At 43.6% G+C, this 20,156-nt stretch overlaps 1 non-coding gene across 1 annotated transcript; it reads right to left on the reverse strand.

The window, feature by feature from the left end:
- Positions 1 to 6,739: 6,739 nt before the first annotated feature.
- LOC146829308 (small nucleolar RNA U109) lies at positions 6,740 to 6,891 on the reverse strand. The gene has a single exon (XR_014962320.1). It is a non-coding gene; the product is annotated as a small nucleolar RNA U109 (small nucleolar RNA).
- Between the last annotated feature and the right edge of the window lie 13,265 nt (positions 6,892 to 20,156).

Genomic DNA, 20,156 nt, shown 5'->3' on the forward strand with positions numbered 1-20,156 from the left:
ATACTCTCAGGCATATTATGTGCATTCACATTGATCAAGGTGCTATTTGAGCTACTTCTTTTGTGTAAGTTGACAGGTGTGCCCTTTGTGTAGCTGAAGGTGTTCCTACATGTAAGCTAGTCTGTAACTCAATTTTGATGGCAGTCGTTGTTGTTGTGCCATCCAGAACGTGAGATGCTGTGCCCATCTCATGATGTATTGCATTGACATGTGTCCACTTTCATCTCAAATAGGAGGAGGCCAAATCTGATTAGTCACTTGACGGTGCTGGAGGACATGGAGGATGTTGCGATCATCGGAAATGCCGGCTGGATAGAGCCACCCTGAAAACCCTTTGTGACCTGTTGGAGCCCCACCTGCAGCCTCGCAGGGCATATCCAACAGTTTTCATCCCTACTTACAAGGTCATGGCGGCCTTGCATTTTTTTGCCACTGGATCGTTCCAGGAGACAGTGGCTAGCACTGTTGGGATGTCACAACCGATGTTCAGCGTGGTGCTGCGTGATGTACTGTCCACCATGATGATATCCAAGGACAGATACATCCATTTCCCCAGGGGTGCTGAATTGCCAGCTGTGAAGGGAGACTTCTATCCCCTTGGACACATCCCCAATGTCGTAGGTGCCATTGATTGCACCCATGTCGGTCTTGTGCCACCACAGGCAAGTGAGCACATTTACAGGAATCGCAAACATTACCACTCCATAAATGTGCAAGTGGTGTGCCTGGGAGATATGATTATCTCCCACGTGTGTGCCAAATTTCCAGGCTCGGCCCATGACTCCTTCATCCTGCGGAATAGCATTGTGCCCCAGCTGATGGCTAATCTGCTCCCCGAGCGTGCATGGATTGTGGGTGAGTATGCCTAGTCGTATGGCGTGCTGGGTGTGTGACCTGCTGCCCTCGGCCTCAGCGACATTGCAATGTGTATTTGTGTTTGTCATCCCTAGGTGACGCTGCATATCCCAACCGTCCCTGGTTGCTGAGCTCACTGCGGAATCCCAGGACCCCCGCTGAAGTCTGCTACAATGAGGCACATGGGAGGACACATCGTGTAGTGGAGCGTACTTTTGGTCTGCTCAAGTAATGTTTACGCTGCCTGGACAGCACCGGAGGTGCACAGGCATACTCGCCCAGGAAGGTGTGTCAGATTGTAGTGGCATGCTGCATGCTCCACAACCTAGCCATTTGCAAGGGGATTCCCCTGCTTCTGGATGATGGTGAGGACCCAAGGCCCCAGCCTGCAAACCAACCCGTGTCCAGTGATGAGGACAGTGGAGAGGAGGAAGGTGTTGACCTGCGTGAACAGCTCATCACCCGCTTCTTCACTTGACGGTGGGTGACATTGTACAACATACCCATTGTCTGCTGATATTGCTGTTGTCGTGAAGGGGTATGTGAGAATTGTAACAGCAGCCAGTTGTGGACTCAGCAGTGGTTGGCAATGTTTCTGGGACAGGTCATTTGGGAACATCTACAGGACGTGTATGTTGACACTTGCTGCCCATTGTGACGTGTGCATATTGGGTTATCCTGATGGTAGGTGTTGTGTGATGTCTGTGATGCCACACCCAGACCAGTGAATGTTGTTCTGTTGTGTTTCCCTAGGTGCCTTCGACCTCTCCAGGCCTACATACAGCCAATACTCCTGGTACATTGTGATCACGTTGAAGGCTGTGCATCCTGCAATAAAGATGGAGCAGACACAATAAAATGTGTGTAAGGATATTTTATTTGCAATGGTGACATGTGAGGGGGTGTATATTTCCATTGAGGTGGTGGTTGTGCAGTGAGTTGACAGTAATGGTAAATGAGATAATCGAGTAGTCACCACATTGATGTGGTGACCCAGTCCAACAGCAAAACACACAAGGTGATGGACGGAATGTTGCACATTGGCAAAACATTCACCCCCAGTCACAGATCTGGGTTTAATCCATCGTTATTTTGCTCACCACGCCACCCCAGTTCAGACATGGCCATATGCAAATCAGTCTTGACCCTGTGCCTCATGGGAACAGTCCAGTCTGAACTGCCAAGCCATGTCTTCCCTGGACCGGAGTCAAGCATCCTAGGACCGGTTTCGGGGTTTCACGCTTCTTCAGCCAGGATAGCTTGACTTCAGTGGGGTAGTGAGCACGGGACCCACGTCTGGGCATACCCTTCCCACATAGGGCGAACAGCAAAACACACAAGATGATGGACGGAATGTTGCACATTGGCAAAACATTCACCCCCAGTCACAGATCTGGGTTTAATCCATCATTATTGTGCTCACCATGCCACCCCAGTTCAGACATGGCTATATGCAAATCAGTCTTGACCCTGTGCCTCATGGGAACAGTCCAGTCCGAACTGCCAAGCCATGTCTTCCCTGGACAGGAATCAAGCATCCTAGTTGAGTCCCTTGCTCACTTTGCCACTGGAGTCAAGCAAGCCTGGCTGAAGACGTCTGAAATGCCAGACACCGGTCCTAGGAGGCTTGTTTCCGGTCCAGGGAAGGCATGGCTTGGCAGTTCGGGCTGGACTGTTCCCATGAGGCACAGGGTCAGACTGATTTGCATATGGCCATGTCTGAACTGGGGTGGCAGAGTGGGCTAAAGAACGGTGATGGATCAAACCCAGATCTGTTGACTGGGTGTGAGTGTTTGATTGGTTCTGATGCTCCGTCCATCACCACCCCCTTTTGTACCGACCCAGTCCAACAGACAGATGCCATTCACAAGGCAGTGTGGGGAAGGACAATCCAAAAAGTCAATACAGTGGTGAAGAGGGTTGCCATCATGGCTGGCTCTGTAACGGGCGTCTGGCAGGTGCTTGGCCTCCAGATACTCCCAGGGTCTTCTTAGGACGGCCCCTTTGTCATTTGGCAGATGGGGGCCTGCTGCAGGGCCAGTGGGGTCTGAGGACTCACCCCTCTCTGTGGGCGCAGGGGAGGATGGTGAACTGTCATCCTGCGGCCCACCAGAGGGAGGTTGAGGTGTTGTTTTTGGCGCAGGCCTGTCCCTCAGTACCACCACTTGCTGGCCCAAGAGGTCCACAATTTGTCCCATGCGGGTGTCAATGGACCTCATCAGCAGGATGAGCTCGTGCAACAGTTCATCATACCAGCCCATTCGTCCCTGGGCCTGTTCGTATGCGCCAAGGACTCTGGTGATGTTTTCCAGGGATTGAGTCCCAGCCTCCTGGTGTCTGTGGGTGACCCTGCCCACCCCACCTGCCCTGCTACCACGGACCTGTTACCTCACCACTGTGGACACCCGCATCTTCTCCCTGCTCTCCACCGTCAGTGGTGTGGGGTGGTCATCCTCTGGGACAGGATGGGTGTTGCGGCAGTACTGGTGGTGGTGGTAGTGGTGGTGGTGGTGGGGGTGGCAGTGTTGGTGGTGGTGGCCACATAGGCCGTAACAGTAGGGGTCTGCAGCGAAGTTGTTATTGCCGCAGATGTGGTGGTGTGGACGATGGGGTCCTGGGACCTGTTGCTCCCTGGCACACCAGATGGGCCGGCTTCGAGCTCATCTTCCAGAGAATCCCAGGAGTCAACATCCAAGAGTCCATGTACTGGTGGGGGAGACTGGCTCTGCAGGTTGCTGGTCTTGTCCTCTGCAGTGAGTTCTTGGTCACCTGTGGATCAGATGGAAAAATGGTCATTGTAGTGCACCCCGCAAGCTTTGTGTTAGCTGTGTGTCATTCACTTTTCGTACACTGCACAATTGACTGATCATCACATTGTTTACTATGTGCACAACTGTGCTTCCTGACATGATGCAGTGGTACATGCATTACTGGTCCATGGTGTGAGCGGTCAAGACATACCATGTGAGCCGTGCATAATTCATGATTACAGGGACCTGTTGCCATCTAGGGACTGGCACAACATGTTTTTCATTGAGGACTCTTTGTTGATTTGTCTAACCTGGCAGGCGTCACATCTGGCCATGGACTGGCCATTGTCATCTCCTGCATACCTTTGTCCTGTGCTTATCTTGATTTGTACCACCACACATGCTTTTGTTTTTCGAATGTTCCTTGTTGCACTTTCCCCATGGCGATGCACATTTCAATAGGTGCTGTGCATGATTGTGCCCAAACTTTAGTCTACATGTGCATTGGTGTGTCACACTTTGGTAGCTGTGACAGTTTTCTTAGCTTACCCGTGTGCACACTGTGCGTGGCAATGGGGTAAGTGTGCATATTTGTGCAATGGGAGGGCTGGTGTTGTCATATGGCACCATTTCTTTTTTGATGAATGTGTGGGTGCACGTACTGCCTACTTACCTGTAATGTGTTTACATTTGGCTTTGTTATATGACACATCTGTATGTGCATGGTGGAGGCTTACATGCTGCTCAGTGGGGTCACAAGACAGAATAATATGTCTACCTACCTGTAAGTTTGCTTGGTGTACTGCAATGGCTTCCAAATGCTTCTGGGTGGGGGAGGGCTCCATCCTGCTGAGGTGTGGGCCAGGGTGCATGGTGGGAGTAGTGGTACAGGCCTCCCACCCACAAACACCCTCAATGTGAAGATGGCTACCTACCTGTAAGTTTGTTTGGTGTACTGCAATGGGTTCCAAATGCTTCTGTGTGGGGTGAGGGAGGGCTCCATCCTGCTGAGGTATGGGACAGGGGGATAGTGGGAGAAGTGGTACAGGCCTCCCACCCATAAACACCCTCAATGTGAAGATGGCTGCCTACCTGTAAGTTTAATGAGGGTAATGTAATGGCTGACACTTGCTTCTGGGTGGGGGTGGTCCCTCTTGCTGATGCTGTGGGAGCTGTAGTGCTGTCTACCTGTACACATGCCCCCATGGTAATGTTGTTAGCTACGTTTAGGGTGAAGGGGAGTGGGTGATTGTTGGATCTGTGAGACATGTTTTTGTGAGTGTGTGATGCAGGTGGATGGAATTTGTCCTAGGTGGTGTAGCTTTGTAGTTGTGCATGGCAGTACATATCAGTGTGGTAGTAGTCATTTGTTTGTACTTACCAGCCTCCACTCCCCCAGCTACTCCTGTGAGACTCTCTGGATGCAGTATGGCAAGCACCTTCTCCTCCCATGGTGTGAATGGTTTTGGTGGAATGGGAGGGCCCCCGCCAGTCCTCTGAGCCAGCTCACGGTTCTTGCTTCTCCTCTCTTTGACAACCCTCTTCAGATCATGCCACCGCTTCATGATCTCCTTTTTGGATCTTGGGGTGGTCTCTAGTGCATTGACCCTTTGGACTATCCTTGCCCGCATTTGTGTCCTTGTGGCTAATGGTTACTGTTGGATCAGGGTACCAAACAGTTGGGGTTCCACTCTGACTATCTCATTTACCATAACCTTCAACTCACTCTCAGTGAATTTGGGCATTTTCTGAGTTGCCATGGTGTGTGGTGTGCAAAGTGGTTGTGGGTGCAGGGGTGTGAGTGGTGGGTGTGGTTGTGGTGTGTATGGTGTGTGATGTGCAGGGGCGTTAGTGGTGCAGGTGGGGAAGTGGTGGTGGTGCTGTATGTGGTGTGGCTAGTGATGTTGTGTTCTTTGCCTCTCCTTTAAGCTGGGGTGTGTGTCCCTTCTGTCCTTGAGTATTGCAAAGGATTGTGGTCAGGGAAGGGGCTGGTTTTGTACTCAGCCATGTGGGTGTGTCCAAATGGGGTATTGCTGTCAGGTGTGGTGTGTGTGTTGTCCTGGGAGATGTATTTTTCTTCTTGCAATGTGGTTGTGTCATTGGGGTGTGTTTTGTGTATTGGGGGGCATGGCTAGTTTGTTGTGTGCGCTTTTTAGCCTTATTTTGGCTTCGTCCGTCATGTTTTTCATGGATCGTCCGTAGCGGTGGCTGTGCTGCAGCTCTTCCGCTGGCTCTCCCATTCATCACAATGTGCGACCGTGGTGGTCGGAAACAGTGGCACGTACCGCGGGACCATCGGGAATATCCTCATTTCCCGCACGGTGTCTCCGCTATGCTTGCGGCGGGTTGGTGTTTTTCCGCCACGTATCCGACTGCCGCGGACAGGTTTTGGCATTCACCACCCGCTACGAGCAGTTTTTCTTGGCCCCGTTCCACCACTGTCGGTGTTTTTTGGTGGATGATCCTAATTTGGCCGCCGGTTTTTCCACGGTACAGACGGGCGGTTGTTTTCAGCTTCCATGCCGGTCTGGGTGGTTTTCCGACCGCCATCCTAATAAGCCCCTTTGTTTCTGATTTAAAAAAATTTGCTTTAACTTGCAGATGTGGTTTGTTAGAAGAAGAACTCATTTGTGACCAAATCATAATGTATGTTAACAATGAACATGTTCAAGAACGTCTTTGGATACATAAAGAAGTATCGTTGTCAGATGTAGTTGCTTTAGTTAAGAAAGCAGAAATTACTAACAAATGTGCTAAAGCTATTTCTGAAACACCTTAGGAAATTGACAAACCCACTGTGAGCAAAATTAATTCAAAATCTAAATCTAAAGTTGTCAATTTTCCTACTTCCAACAACAAGGATAATGCCAACAAGGATTTAAAATGTTATAGATGTGGAAGTAAAAACCATTTGGCTAACTTTAACAAGCATTGGCATAGCCAATCGGTCTCGCCTTTGGAACCTTATAAGTGTTTAGCCATGCAACAGTTGATGCTGTTGTACCAATGATATTGTGCTGCATAACTAAATACTTATAAGGTCCCAAAGGCGAGACCTATTGGCTATGCCAATGCTTGTTAATTCATATAATTTAATATACGTTTTGCAAGGGACCGTTCTGATGGTTTGAGGTTTGTGTAAGAGGTATATAGTACCACTCGGCCTGTGCTGGCAGACCCGTGGCCCTGATAGCTCCACCCTTCACCTGGCACATCAGTGGGTCAGTCGCACTCTATGGAAAGTGGACTCACGCGGGGCAGCGGAATGCGACCCCTCCATGTGCGTTTCACGCATTCATTTACATTTTACTCATTTAATAGACAAAATAAACAACCGTTCATGTATGTGGCTGACATACGTTTACTGCACTGCTTTTTGGAATTTAAAATAATATTATATGTAGCCTTGATACGTTTACCGAACTGACTTGTGTAACTTCAAATATTATCAGTCAGTGATGGTTCTCAGAACCCCCCAACCACCACCCCTTTCCCAGAGCCCTACAGGGATTCGGGTGGCAGAGTCATCCTTTCATCTTTCCAAACTCGCTAAACTAGAAGGAGTTCTGTGATCTGCAGTTTACAGGAATTGCAGAAGTTTTGGTAATCCCACCGAGCTGTTTACACCAGTTACGAATTTCTGAACAGCAGTCGGAATAAACTCGAAACGAGAAACTACAGTTAGGAACATTCCTTTCAATTGGTTTTCCTAAATCTTACAAACAAATGATCAAACTGTGAAAACGTTCATGTTTATTTTTGTTTAATTTGATGAAACACTGGGATCTGTGCAGTTGTGAACAGCTTTTATCCACAGCAAACTTGCAGTGCCTATTTCCCGATAACACCTCCCACCCCACTCGCGGTCTGTACAATACATTGGGCTTAGCTTTTCTAAGCCGTACGCATGCGCAAGCTCTCACAATGCGCACTTGCTAATCGGAGCATGAGGCAGCCAGCGCCTCCTTGGCCCCATGCCCACCCCCCAACACTCCTCAGACTGGAGTTGGTAACAAGCGGAAGTAGTAGATACTGAAGTAAGTAACGGTATACGTTGTCTAATGATAATCCGTCCGACGGCTTTTCACGGAGCAGAAAGTAACTGAACTGTCTATAGCATCACCTCCAATTGAGTAACACGTGGGCCATAAACTAAACTTGATTCTTTAAAGAATATAGTATAATCCAAGTTCTCCCATTAGTAACAAAATAAAGAGTAGCACCACCCAAAAAAATAAAGAGTAACACCGCCAAGAAAAATATTTAGTTTTCATGAGCGCCTAAGGACGAAGAACAATAACCCTTTTTTGTCAAAGAATAGCACCTGTCGGTCACCATGCTCTTGGACACCTATAGCGACCCATATAAAATAACAAGCACGCGCGCCTCGCGCGGCAGCAGGGGGAGGGCAGAGAGGAGGGGGCCTGCGTCAGATTCCCTTGTGGGAGAGAGCAGCAAGGCGTGATGATTGCTATAATTTGGCACCGCTGCTCGCTCCCGCAAGGGAATCGCCAAACGTGCACGCGTTGCCATTGAAAGCAATGCAACGCGTGTATGTTTTTGGCCTCAAAACAGACTCGATTGCTAAAGATCTTAGGCGAGACCTAAAAACTGCCCGGCTAGGATACAAAAATGTCTTCAATGTGGTTAAATAGGTCATTACACCAAAGCGTGTAGGCGCAACATAAGTAAAAAGAAGGAGGTAGCATTAATTAAAGAAGAATATAATGATTCTTCTTCAGTATCTTTTTGTGATGAAGACCCTTCTAAGAATGTTGATTGTGTTTTAGGAGTGTCTGACAGGGTTAACATGCTAAACATACATTGTAAATCTAAACCTGTGTGTTCTATATGTATAGGTGGAGTTGAAATACTCATTGTGGCGGATTCAGGCTCTCCATACATGATTATTGGCAAAGACCAATGGGAAAGGGAGTTTGTCCATGCTTTAGGTCCCACTTTGTCTCCTCCTGATGTTTCCCCAGAAAGTTTTACCGGAGAAAAAATCGATTTGATTGGTTACAGAGAACTTACTTTTGAATTTAAAGGAAGATCTTCTCTTGGGAAATTGTATGTTGCCTTTAATGGTCCTCCTGTATTGGAGTGGATAGACCAAAGGAATTTAAACATTATTCTAAACCCTAATGGTGCCGAGCAAGTAATACCATATTAATCTAAAGAGAGAATTTCCTGAAGTATTTTCTAATAAGGTTGGTTCATTGACTGGCTTTCTACATATAATTATTCTTAAAGACGATACTAAGCCCATAGTCCATAAGTCCATACATATTCCTTGGGTAGCTAGAGAAGACGTTACTTAAGAATTGAAACGTCTTTTAGATGATGGTATTATTGAAGAAGTTGAAGCTTCTAATTGGATCGCACCCTTAGTTGTGGCCCGCAAGGCGAATGGCAAGGTTCGTCTTTGCATTGATTTGAGGTCTCTCAATAACAACATCGTAGTTGAGAGATTCCCTTTACCCAAAATACATGAGTTAATTTCCCTTACCAAAGGTATGAAATGGTTGTCTGTTATCGACCTAAGTTCCGCTTATCATCAAGTCATGCTACATGAAGACAGTAAAAGTCTTACTACATTTATGACTCCCCAAGGGTGTTATAATTTTTTGCGTATGCCGTTTGGCCTAGTGTCTGCGGCTGCAGTGTTTAAAAAACTCATGTTTAAATTATTTCACGATTCACCTGGTATCCTATTTTTTCAAGATGACATCCTCATTATGGGTGAGACAAAGTGTGTACATGATGAGAGAGTCCATTCTGTTTTAAGAATATTAAAGGAAAGAAGACTAACTGCAGAACTTTCTAAGTGCAAATTTGGGGTTGAATCATTACACTACCTGGGACATGAAATTTCGGCTAATGGTATAAAACCTAAATCGAATCTAGTGAGTGCCATAAGGAATGCTCCATCACCTTCTAACAAAGATGAGTTGAAGTCTTTTCTAGGGCTCATTGAATTTGACAGTAAATTCATTAGGATTTTTCTGAAAAAACCTTCAATTTGCGTCAATTGTTAAAAAATAAATCCGCATTTGTTTGGTCAGATATCTTCCAACATGATTTTTCTAAATTAAAAAATGAATTTTGTGATGCAAAAAAATGTGATGGTTTTGACCCCAGTTTACCTTGTATTATTACTACAGATGCAAGCAAGAAAGGCTTAGGCGCTGTGTTATACCAGAAAGAAGGACATGGAAAAGAAAGAGCTATGGCATATGCCCCAGAGCCCTTTCTCCAGCTGAAGAAAGATACTCTGTAATTGAGAGGGAGACTTTAGCTGTAGTGTGGGGACTTGAACATTTTAGGAATTTCATTTGGGGTTTTCATGTTGAAATTAGATGTGATCATAAACCTTTAGTAAAAATTCTTTTTCCTGATGTGTTACTAAAAGCAACACCCAGAATAGCTAGAATGTCTGTTCGTCTTTTGGATTATTTATACTCTGTATGTTATATTCCAGGGGCGAAGAACCAGGTTGCTGATTGTTTAAGCAGATTACCACTACCATTAGAATTTTCCTCTGAGAATTGGGACGATTTTCAGGTAGCAGGAATTGATTTAGGTAAAGATAATATCACTTTAAGTCCTCAAGAATGCAAAGAGTCTATGATCAAGGATGAACTTCTTGCCAAAGTCAAGGTGTGTATTGTTCAAGGTTGGCCTAATAAAAAGTTGTTGTGTGAGGAGATGAAACAATTAAGGGAAGTGCGTGATGAATTATCTTTATTAGATTGCAATATTTTACGGGGTGAATAAGTAATTCCACCCAAGGATCTCAGAATAAAAGTTATTCTGTTGTGTCATGAAGGACACCTTGGAATTGTAAAAACAAAAAAATGTATCAGAGAGTTGTATTGGCGGCCTGGAGTAGATGCTCCAGTGGAGAGAGTAGTAAGAGAATGTTCTTCTTGTCCTAATTCAGACAAATCCCAAAAAGTTGTCACTCCTCTGATGTGTCCGGTTCTGTGTCCAGAAATGCCTTGGGAGACCTTAGGTTTAGACATCACTGGGCCTATTATGAGAAATGAGCACAGTTTATACATTTTGGTAGCCATTGATTACTTCTCAAAATGGCCGGGAAATAAAGTTGTAGAACGGGCTGATTCCACTAGTGTTCTTGAATTTATGGATGAGTTGCTTCAGAGAGAAGGACTTCCAAAGGTTTTCATAATGGACAATGGGGTTCAGTTTAAATGTCATCGTGTTAAAGAATTTTTGAAGCGTAATGGCATTGAACACAAAGTCACCTCATTGTATCAGCCAAGCAGGAATGGCGAAGTGGAAAGATTTAATTGAGTAATTAAGGATTCCATTCAATTAGCCACTCTCAGAGGTCAGGATTGGGTTGTAGCAGTTAAGAAAATGGTATGGATGTATTGAGTGACTCCCACTGTTACAGGGTATAGTCCCTTTACTATCATGAAGGGGCGTGTGCCATTTACTAAAGATAACCAACATTGGTTAAAGCATTCCAAATTGTTAGAGTGGTCACCTGATCAAGTTAAAAACAACATTTTGTTGCAACAGGGTAAATACAAGAAATATTCTGATTCAAAGTATAATGCAAAACAAATTATTTTAGAAGTTGGTTATTTAGTACGAGTCAAATTACCCTTCAAAGTGAGAAAAGGTCAAAGCAAATTTTCTAATCCGCTTAGTGTGGTTGAAATTTAAAAAAATTCTGTCACGTTGTCCGATGGTAAAGTTTGGCATCTTGGTAGAATTGTTAACTTCAATGGAAAATTGGACAAGTGGTTTTAAATTCGAGAGGTAAGGCATTTTCATTGGCTGGATTCCGATTGTGAGCAAGTTGGGAATTCTTCTGATTTTGTGCAGGTTGAGAGTTCTCCCAATTCTGTGCAAGTTGAGAAGGAGAATTCTTCTGAATCAGTGCAAGTTGAGAATTCATCTGATTCTGTTCAGGAGAATGTTTCTGGGAATGCACCTGATTTTGTTCATGAGTATGTTTCCGATTCTGTTCCTTCAGACTTGGTTGCATAAAAAGCGGGTAAAGATATCTTATTCAACAAGTTTGGTAGAATAATAAAGGCACCAGATTATCTTAATGATTATGTTACAGAACATTAGTTTTTTATTGATTGTATTGTTAAAGGGAGAAGATGTGTTGTGTTCATAGTTTTTTTTCTTTGTTCATAGATTTTTTTGTTTTATTGGTTGTATTGTTAAAGGGAGAAGATGTGGTGTGTTCTTTACTTAGCTATATTCTATTGTTTTGCATATGTTCTGTGGAGCGTGCCCTTTTAGTGATGTAACACTGATGACACTTGGAACTTCGAAGTGTCATCAGTGATCAGTTAGGCTGCTCTTTCTTCCTGTGCAGTTGTGCGGAGCTGTGTTGGTCTTATTACCTGGAACTTTAATAAAGAACTGCATATCTGCAAAGACTCCTGGATTGTTTTCAACTTAACAAAAGGGTAAATGACACAACTACAGACCAATGAAAGAAAAGGACTGTCTGAAAGTCCCTATAATTATATTATATATATATAATTCTAATAAAATCAAAAGAGCTTGGCCAACGCCACACCTAAACATGTGAATGAAACTAAAACAGATCAATGGTTGAAGAGAGCAGAAGAAAGTACCTAAGAGAAAGTATGATATATATATAGATAGATAAGTATATATATAATTTGAATCAAATAAAAATGTCTTTCCCACAACAGATGTAAAGAGTAAACCCTGTTACTGTCACCAAATGGAATAGTGAGAACTGGGAGAAGGTATGGAATGGCGTCTGCCTCCAAGTGCTTTAAAAGATATTGGAAGCAAAAGTCATGCTAATGGCTGGGTCCTCTCATACTCCAATGCATTTTAGCATTTAGAAATGTGCTCCTGCTACCTCAGATTCTGGAGGACTTACTGGTATTTATGGCATAGATGTGCATGATGAACATGCATATTTATATCCATTTCTATATGTAAATGTTTTGGGTTGCCAATCATTTTTGACTTTTACTATTTTATTATTATCAACATTATTTATTTATTAAACATCTATAACACACACCTAGTGACCGGGACAATTACTTACCTCAAACTAAGCTAGAAATTGCAAAACAACATTCAGGAAGATATTAGTACACCAGGTAATGGTATGAAGAGTATTTAGAGTAAATCAGGAACAGTTTTCACCTTTATTTAGAAACAGAACCAGGTTGGTGTTGATCAATGGATCCCCAGCCTTGTAAATTGACAGACGAAAGCTTGATTGCATTTTTTATCACTTTTTTGGTATTAGCAATTATTACATATGATTTGCTTTTTTCAATAAAGAAGTCTCTCAATATGTGAAAATGTACCTTGAGTTCTCAGTATTAACCCAGGCATTTGCCAAAGTTGAAGACGATACCGTTAAAGAAGGACACAGACACACAATTATCAGGATAAAAAGGGACAATTCATAGTCAAGGCGAAAGTTAAAAGAAATAACCATAAAAGGACTATCTGCACCAACATAGGACAGCCATAACATTGCATGACAAAAGCTTGAGTCGCTGTATCTAGAGAGGCAAGTAGCAGCTCGCACAGGTAAGATCGGTAGGTCAGTGATGTGGCCAGCGCAAAGTAAGTAGTTTTATTAATTAATTAATTTAATATTACTTATCCCGTCATCTGTCGACTTCCAATACCTCCCACCCCACCCTGTCCCACCCCACCTCCTCACCTCTCTTACCTGTGCGCGCTGCCACTGAGAGAGGGAGGCTATTGTTGAAACAAACAAAAAAATAACACATCATTCTTGCATTATAGGTAATTCTATACAAACAGCCCCTAGAGACATGCTAGCATTAATAAGAGCACCCACGCTGCTTACTTGTGCCAAGAACACAAGTGCCAACATAAAAAAAGTCAAGAATTGGGAGAGCCAATTGGTACCACTTTGTCAATGGTTTGTGGTCAGAATTATTCTTTTTGCTAATGCTGGATGCTCTTAAAGGGTGGTGGCATTGGCAATGGTAATGAAGCATCCCAAAGAGTAATCCATGTTTCAATAGAGTTTGAAACATCATCAATAACTTAAACAAACTAATGGATGAGAACTACCATGAATTACAACGTCTACGCATTGTATGTTTTTGGAGATAAATGTTTGGAAGATGACTGTTTTTTTTGTGTTCAAAATATGTTATTAGGAATTTTCGTGGACAAGACAAACACATAAAGATATAGTGTTGATATATATAATATAATAGTATAAACACAAAAATATTATCATAACAATATCAATATACCATAAGTTTAGCAGTGTCATAAGAAGGAGACAAATTAGATTATTCCTCAAACAGTATATATACAAAACTGTAAATAGAAGCAAACAATGATATTGACTATTTTATAAATAAGTGTTAATATAATCCTCAAGTGGTTTCCATAACTGTTGAAATGATGATGGTTTTTGTATTGGTCCCTTGTAAGATAAGTGAGCACCTGATCTATAAAAGTAACATATGACCACCATGCTTGGATTGATATTGCTTCAGATGATTTCCAATTGGAAGTAATGGATTTAATAGTAATAGAGAAAAGGAGACCAAAAGTTTAGACTGGGGTTACGATAAGGTGGATGGTAGGATGTAGGATTTACCAATAAGTATGTTGTAAGTAAGAGTCTCAGAGATAGGAAATATTTTAACAACAATATCCCAAACATTCTTCCAAAATTGAGCTATTATATTACAATCAAAAAGCTCATGTTTCAAAGTACCATCATAACATTTGCAGTTCCAGCAAAGTGGAGAGTCTATAAGTTTAGCCTTAAATAATTTATAGGGAGTCCATAGACAATTGAACAGAATAAAGGCATTGGTTTGGGATAATGTTACAGGAAACCATCCTGAAATATTGATGGTCCATATTTGTCTCCACTCCGTTCACGAAAGAGTTAGGGAAAGTTCTGCATTCCAAAGAGTGGTAAAAAAGGTAAGTTTAGTAGCATTTGTACAATGAAGTTGTTTATAAAATTTGGAGACACACTGTCTCCAAATTTTATAAACAACTTCTTTGTACAAATTTGGGAAGCAGAAAACGCTTTAATACAATTTACTGAATCTGAAGTCTTAGTTTGGGGGAGCACATTTGGAAAGGTGTTAAGCAGAGTGTTACAAATAATTTCATATTTAGGTGCTTCGGTATTGGGTAACATGAATCTGGCTTGTAGTTCAGAAAATGATAATAGAGCATTATCTTCATAAATATCCTGGAGAAAGAAAATGCCAGCCGAAATCCATAGTTTCCAAAAAGCGATTGTATGGTTAAAGTTTAATGTAGGATGCCCAAGGGAAATCATGGTAGAGTTTGAAACGTGTCAAGAAAAAGATGCGTCAAAATCAAATTTAGTGGATACAATGATGGAGAGGATTTAAAGAGTTTATTTGAATTAGACATGGATAAAAGTGATGGCAGAGGAAATGGCGACACTAAGTTGAGCTCAATCATTAACCAATTAGGGGAATAGTTAGAGTCCACGCATGTGAACCAAAGTGAACCTTTGTTAGAAATGGGGGTCTCTAGTTGGCAAATAGGGACCCTTGCTTCTACTCAGGGATACACTCTTAAAATAACCCCTGCTCACCCCCTTGAAAGCTTGGCATGAGCCGGCAGGCTTATCTCAGAGGCAGTGTGTAAAGTATTTGTGAACACATACAGTAATACAGTAAAACACTACAAATGGCCACCTCCCCAGTTTAGAAAAATAAGTAATCTTCACTAGACTTAACACAAGACCAAACAACAAAAATCCAGAATACAATATCAAGAATATGACTAAAATGGTAGAAATAGCTTAGTTCAATGTAGATGGTAAATGCAATACTTTACTCTCAAAATACCTTGGATGCGTAAGGCAAAACAAACAAAAGGGTCGCAGGGAAGGTGATGCGTTGGTTCCTTACTGCAGCGCAGGGTAGGTGATACGTCGGTTCCTTACTGGAGAGGTGGTGATGCATCAGTTTCTTACTGCGCTCCGGTTACGATGCGACAAGATGGCACCTCGATGCAATGCGACGATCCGGTGTGATGCGACAAAATGGCGTATTTGATGTGAGGCGACAACTTGGATGTGATGCGTGCACGCCCGAAGGTGGTGCGGCGAACTCTTGAGCCACTACAGGCCCGGCGACATGCTTCTCCGGTGATGCGACAGCAACCTCTGCGGCGGCGACACGCTTCTCCGGCGATGCGACATGCTTCTCCAGCAATGCGTCGGCAAACAGCTGCGGCGGCGTCACGCTTCTTCGGTGATGTGACAGCAATAGCTGCGGCGGCGACACGCTACTTCCTCGCTGCGTTGCACTTCCAGCTCCCAGCGACATGCAGTCTCTAGAGGTCCCAAAAACAGCAGCAGGCACCTCTCTGCAGGTAGAATTCCCAGCAAGGAAATTCAGGGGTGCTGGTGGTGAAGTCTTTGTGTCCCTGAGACTACAGAACAGGAGGCAAGCTCACCTTCAAGCCCTTGGAGATCTTCCTCAAGATGATAAGTACACACAAAGTTCCTCTTCTCCTTTCCTTGGCAATAAGAAACCACTGCAGGCCAATCCCAAACAGCAAACAGCACAGGGGCAGTCTCCTCCTTCAGCTTTCTTGGATTCTCTCCTTGGCTCCCAGAAGTGATCTAAAGTTCTGGGGTCTGGGCCTCAATATTTATACTACTAAATCCTTTGTTCTCTAGAGGCAGAGAGTGTCTGTACCTACTCAAAACCAGTTATGTCCTCCCTGGTGCAGCTTCCTGGCAGGAGGTGGAGACAGCATCGTTGAAAGCAGACCTGGAACTGAACCACACTAGCCCCAGTGTATAACCGGGGGAGGGAACTAGAGGCACTAGAGGCACTGCACCAAAACCTACCAGTGGGACAATTCCTCAGGGTCCGGAGGAACTACTCTGACATAGAAGTGTTCAAAGAACAAGCAGAACAACTCGAAGTTAAACTCTTGGAATGACAATATCCACAGAAAATGATCAGGAAGGCCAAGAAGAGGGTTAGAAATAATAACCGGGAAGCCCTACTGGAGGCTTCAACCAAAGAGAAAACTGAGAGGATGGTATGTATAACGACGTATACCCCAATATCGAACAAAGTCCAAAACATTATAAGAAAGAATTGGCACATTCTAAACAGTGGACAGAAACAATGGGAACAACCCCTCTTCGCGTTCAAGAGAAGTAGAAACCCCGCGATGACTTGGTGTATTCTAAGATCGGGTGCCAGGAAGAAATGGCTCAGACCACACTTTGGAACTAACAAAGGCCTGCTGGACATTTCCCATGTGGAAACTGCGTGGCCTGCACATTTACTTACACCACCAAAGAAGTAGACATCGGTACAAACAACACATGGAAGCTGAAGAACTTCAGCAACTGTAATACCGAGAACATGGTGTATCCAATAAAATGCCCGTGCCACCTCAGGTATGTGGGAATGACAACGAGGAAAGTGAAGATGATGGAACAGAGTACAGAAGATTTTGTGTGTACCCCGTTCAGACCAATCACCCCATAACAAAGTAATATATTAATTTTGTTTGCTGTGTATTAACCAAACACACACATTACATGTGGGAAATGCTCTGCATTAACAGGTTTGATTAACATATTAATTAATGGTTTAAAACGCACGTTTAATCTATTTTGCGCAGTTAAATAGTGTAAAAGTGCAGGTCTATGTTGTAGTGTACATTGTGCAGTGCATGCTGCTTTTGCTTCATTTTAGGCTTGCAGTGTGATGCTTTTCCGCTCGGTAACATTTTTTAGGGGATAAATATTAGCTCTGGGGGTTGGGGGGACAGAAAACACTTATTTTCTGTGTATTCACATTTTCTTTGTGTGTGTTTATCGTAGTTTGGCTGGTGGCCAGTTTCAAGATGGCTTTGTTTTTCCCGGTTCTGCGCAGTAGAGAATGCTTGCATCATCTGGCTGGAGGAACCTCATGCCTGCACTGTGCTCCACTGAACTTTGCAACTCCAGCTGACTATGTTCGAGGCCGGCAGTGGCTGAGAGCCAGAATGATAACACGAGAACAGCTGAATGCCTGCCAAAGAGAAACAGTCGAATGCCTGCCAAAGAATGACCACGTGGAAACAGCTGAATCCCTGACACTGAACAGTTGAATCCCAGCCAATGAACCTTTGAATGCCTGCTACTGAACTGTAGACAGTCAAATTTGTATCTATCAGCTTGTCAAACATAAAGTTATTCACGGACATCCTTGGAGCAGAGAACTACATTGTTATTAATGGACATCCTGGGAGCTGAGAAATACATTGTTATGAACGGACATCCTGAGAGCTGAGAACTGCATTGTCATGACCAATCAGAGCAAGGGAAACAACAAGAGTTGAAACATTTGACGGTAGAGAGCCAGCATACACAGTATAAATATCAGACCAACATTGGGGTTTAGTATCAGAGAAGGCAGAGGAGAAAAAGCTGCTTTGGAGAGATGCTGGGAGCTTGGAATTATGCCAGACTGTGCACTGATGACCCCTGTAGGTTCGAGATCATTGTGGGACACTAGCCTGGGTGAGAGAAGTCGTCGAGGAGGTCAAGGGTTTATTAAGTAAGTTGGGGTTTTAGTGCTGGGTAGGAAGGTTTTAGTGTAGGAAATCTTTAGAATTAAATGCATGTTTTTAACTATGGTTCACTGATCCTTCATTTTGGAACCCTCTGTCAGTTACATGACCAAGGATTGATTTTTAACCATTTTGAGAATAATGAAATGAATGCAAACCTACATTTTCTCTCTATGACATTTATTAAACAGTTTCTTGATTTATGTCCTGAATAAATGGCAATGCTCAAGTGCAAATTAATAGTGAGAGAATAAATGATAATTTCTTTTATGCAGATTAATTACATAAAATCTTTTAAATGATTTCAGGTGTTCATGATTCTTTTTAGAGTCAATTAATTATGCAATTCAATATATTGTTGTAGTGAGGTTAAGCTGGTCTTGACAATCACCATCAACCAATCCAACTAATTGGTCCATCGACCAAGTGGGTGGAGTGCCTTGATGTTAAAGCTAGGATTCTACAGATGCAGATGTACATGATGTATTTAATGTAAATATTTTCCTATAGGTAATAAGGTACCCCCACACATGTCCAGCGCTTGAATTACTCATCCCTCCTGTGCGTGCAGACTCAGTGAGAGAGATGTGTGAGTGTTGGTGTTATGGGCCCCACCAATGACTGCGTGTGTGAATGAGCTAGTGTGACGTCGGGTCTGCGACGCAGGGAGGGTATTGATACATGTTATTTCCCATTCTTTTCGGTCTTGCGCTGCATCCGTTTTTCTGGTAGCAGTGTGATGGTTATTATTGTTTTGGTTTGGTGATTATTGCTTGTAAATTGCTTATTGATTATTAGTTATTGATTGATATTGGTTTATGAATTGACACTCTATGTTGAGTCGCGTTGAGTTCTATGTTGTTTGCATGGCTTCTGGGATGTAGGAAGTCAGAAGTTTGTAACGGTTCCGTAGTAGAGCAGAGGTAAGCGCTGCTCTCGGGAAAGACAGACTTGTTGTTGCCCTGTAGGTACACGGGGAAAACGTGTGACGATTGAAGTTGCACAACGCATTGTCTGGGTTCGATTCGGTAGCATCGTCGTGTGTTGCCATTAGAGACATTTTCTGTAAGCGAGTAGTGTGTATGACAGCGAAGGTCACCTGTGAAATGTTGGTCTTAGGTACCAGGAGGCCAGAAGGTACTCTGATAACGCTTGTCACTGGAAAGGTAGCAGGTATTCTCTGAGCTCGCTAGAAGAACAGAGTAGAGGGAAGTGCTACTTTGTTAACGAGTGTCATAATTCTGTAGTAGGACAGACTGTTCGCTGTTCTCGGGAAAGACAGAATTCTGTGTGAATGTACTACAATTTTCCTGTGTGAAAGTGCGTGAATGAAAAGGCATTCCGGTTAATTGTGAAACTCTGGTTTTATTTCTCAGGAGCATTAAGTCTCCAATAAGGTGTCTTAATTCTGGAGAAACAGTTAGCTAATGCTTGCTAGAAGGGTAAGGTAGAGGGATGTGCTACTTTATCAACGGAAGTAACGATTCCGTAGTAGGGCAGAGGTAAGCGCTGCTCTCGGGAAAGACAGAATTCTTGTGGGAAAGGTCTTTTACTATTCCTTGGTTAGCGAAACGGACAATGGTGGTGTTTTTATGTCGTTACTAACAAATTTTAGGTTAGAAAGGGTGGGAAATCTTACCGAGAATTTTTTTGTAAAGGAGGGGTCAGTAGAAGGAGGAGTAGGAGCAGCGGCTGCTGATGTCAGAAAGACCGCGCTGGGATTGGCCAGTCAGCTAGAAACGTAGACACTCCTGATTGGTGCGTTAGTGTACACCGCGCTAGGAGTGGAGAATTACAGGGTGACGTAGACGCTCCGAATTGGTGCGTTAGTGAGAGTCGCGCTGGGATAAGTGGATGCAAAAGTAATGTAGAGCTTTCTGATTTGCTTATGAGTGTGTTTCCACAGTGGTATTGGTTGGAAAGGAAACAGCACAGGGGAAG

The sequence above is a fragment of the Triturus cristatus genome, chromosome 5_2 (genome assembly GCF_964204655.1).
Source record: "Triturus cristatus chromosome 5_2, aTriCri1.1, whole genome shotgun sequence".
Classification (NCBI taxonomy): Eukaryota; Metazoa; Chordata; class Amphibia; order Caudata; family Salamandridae; genus Triturus; species Triturus cristatus.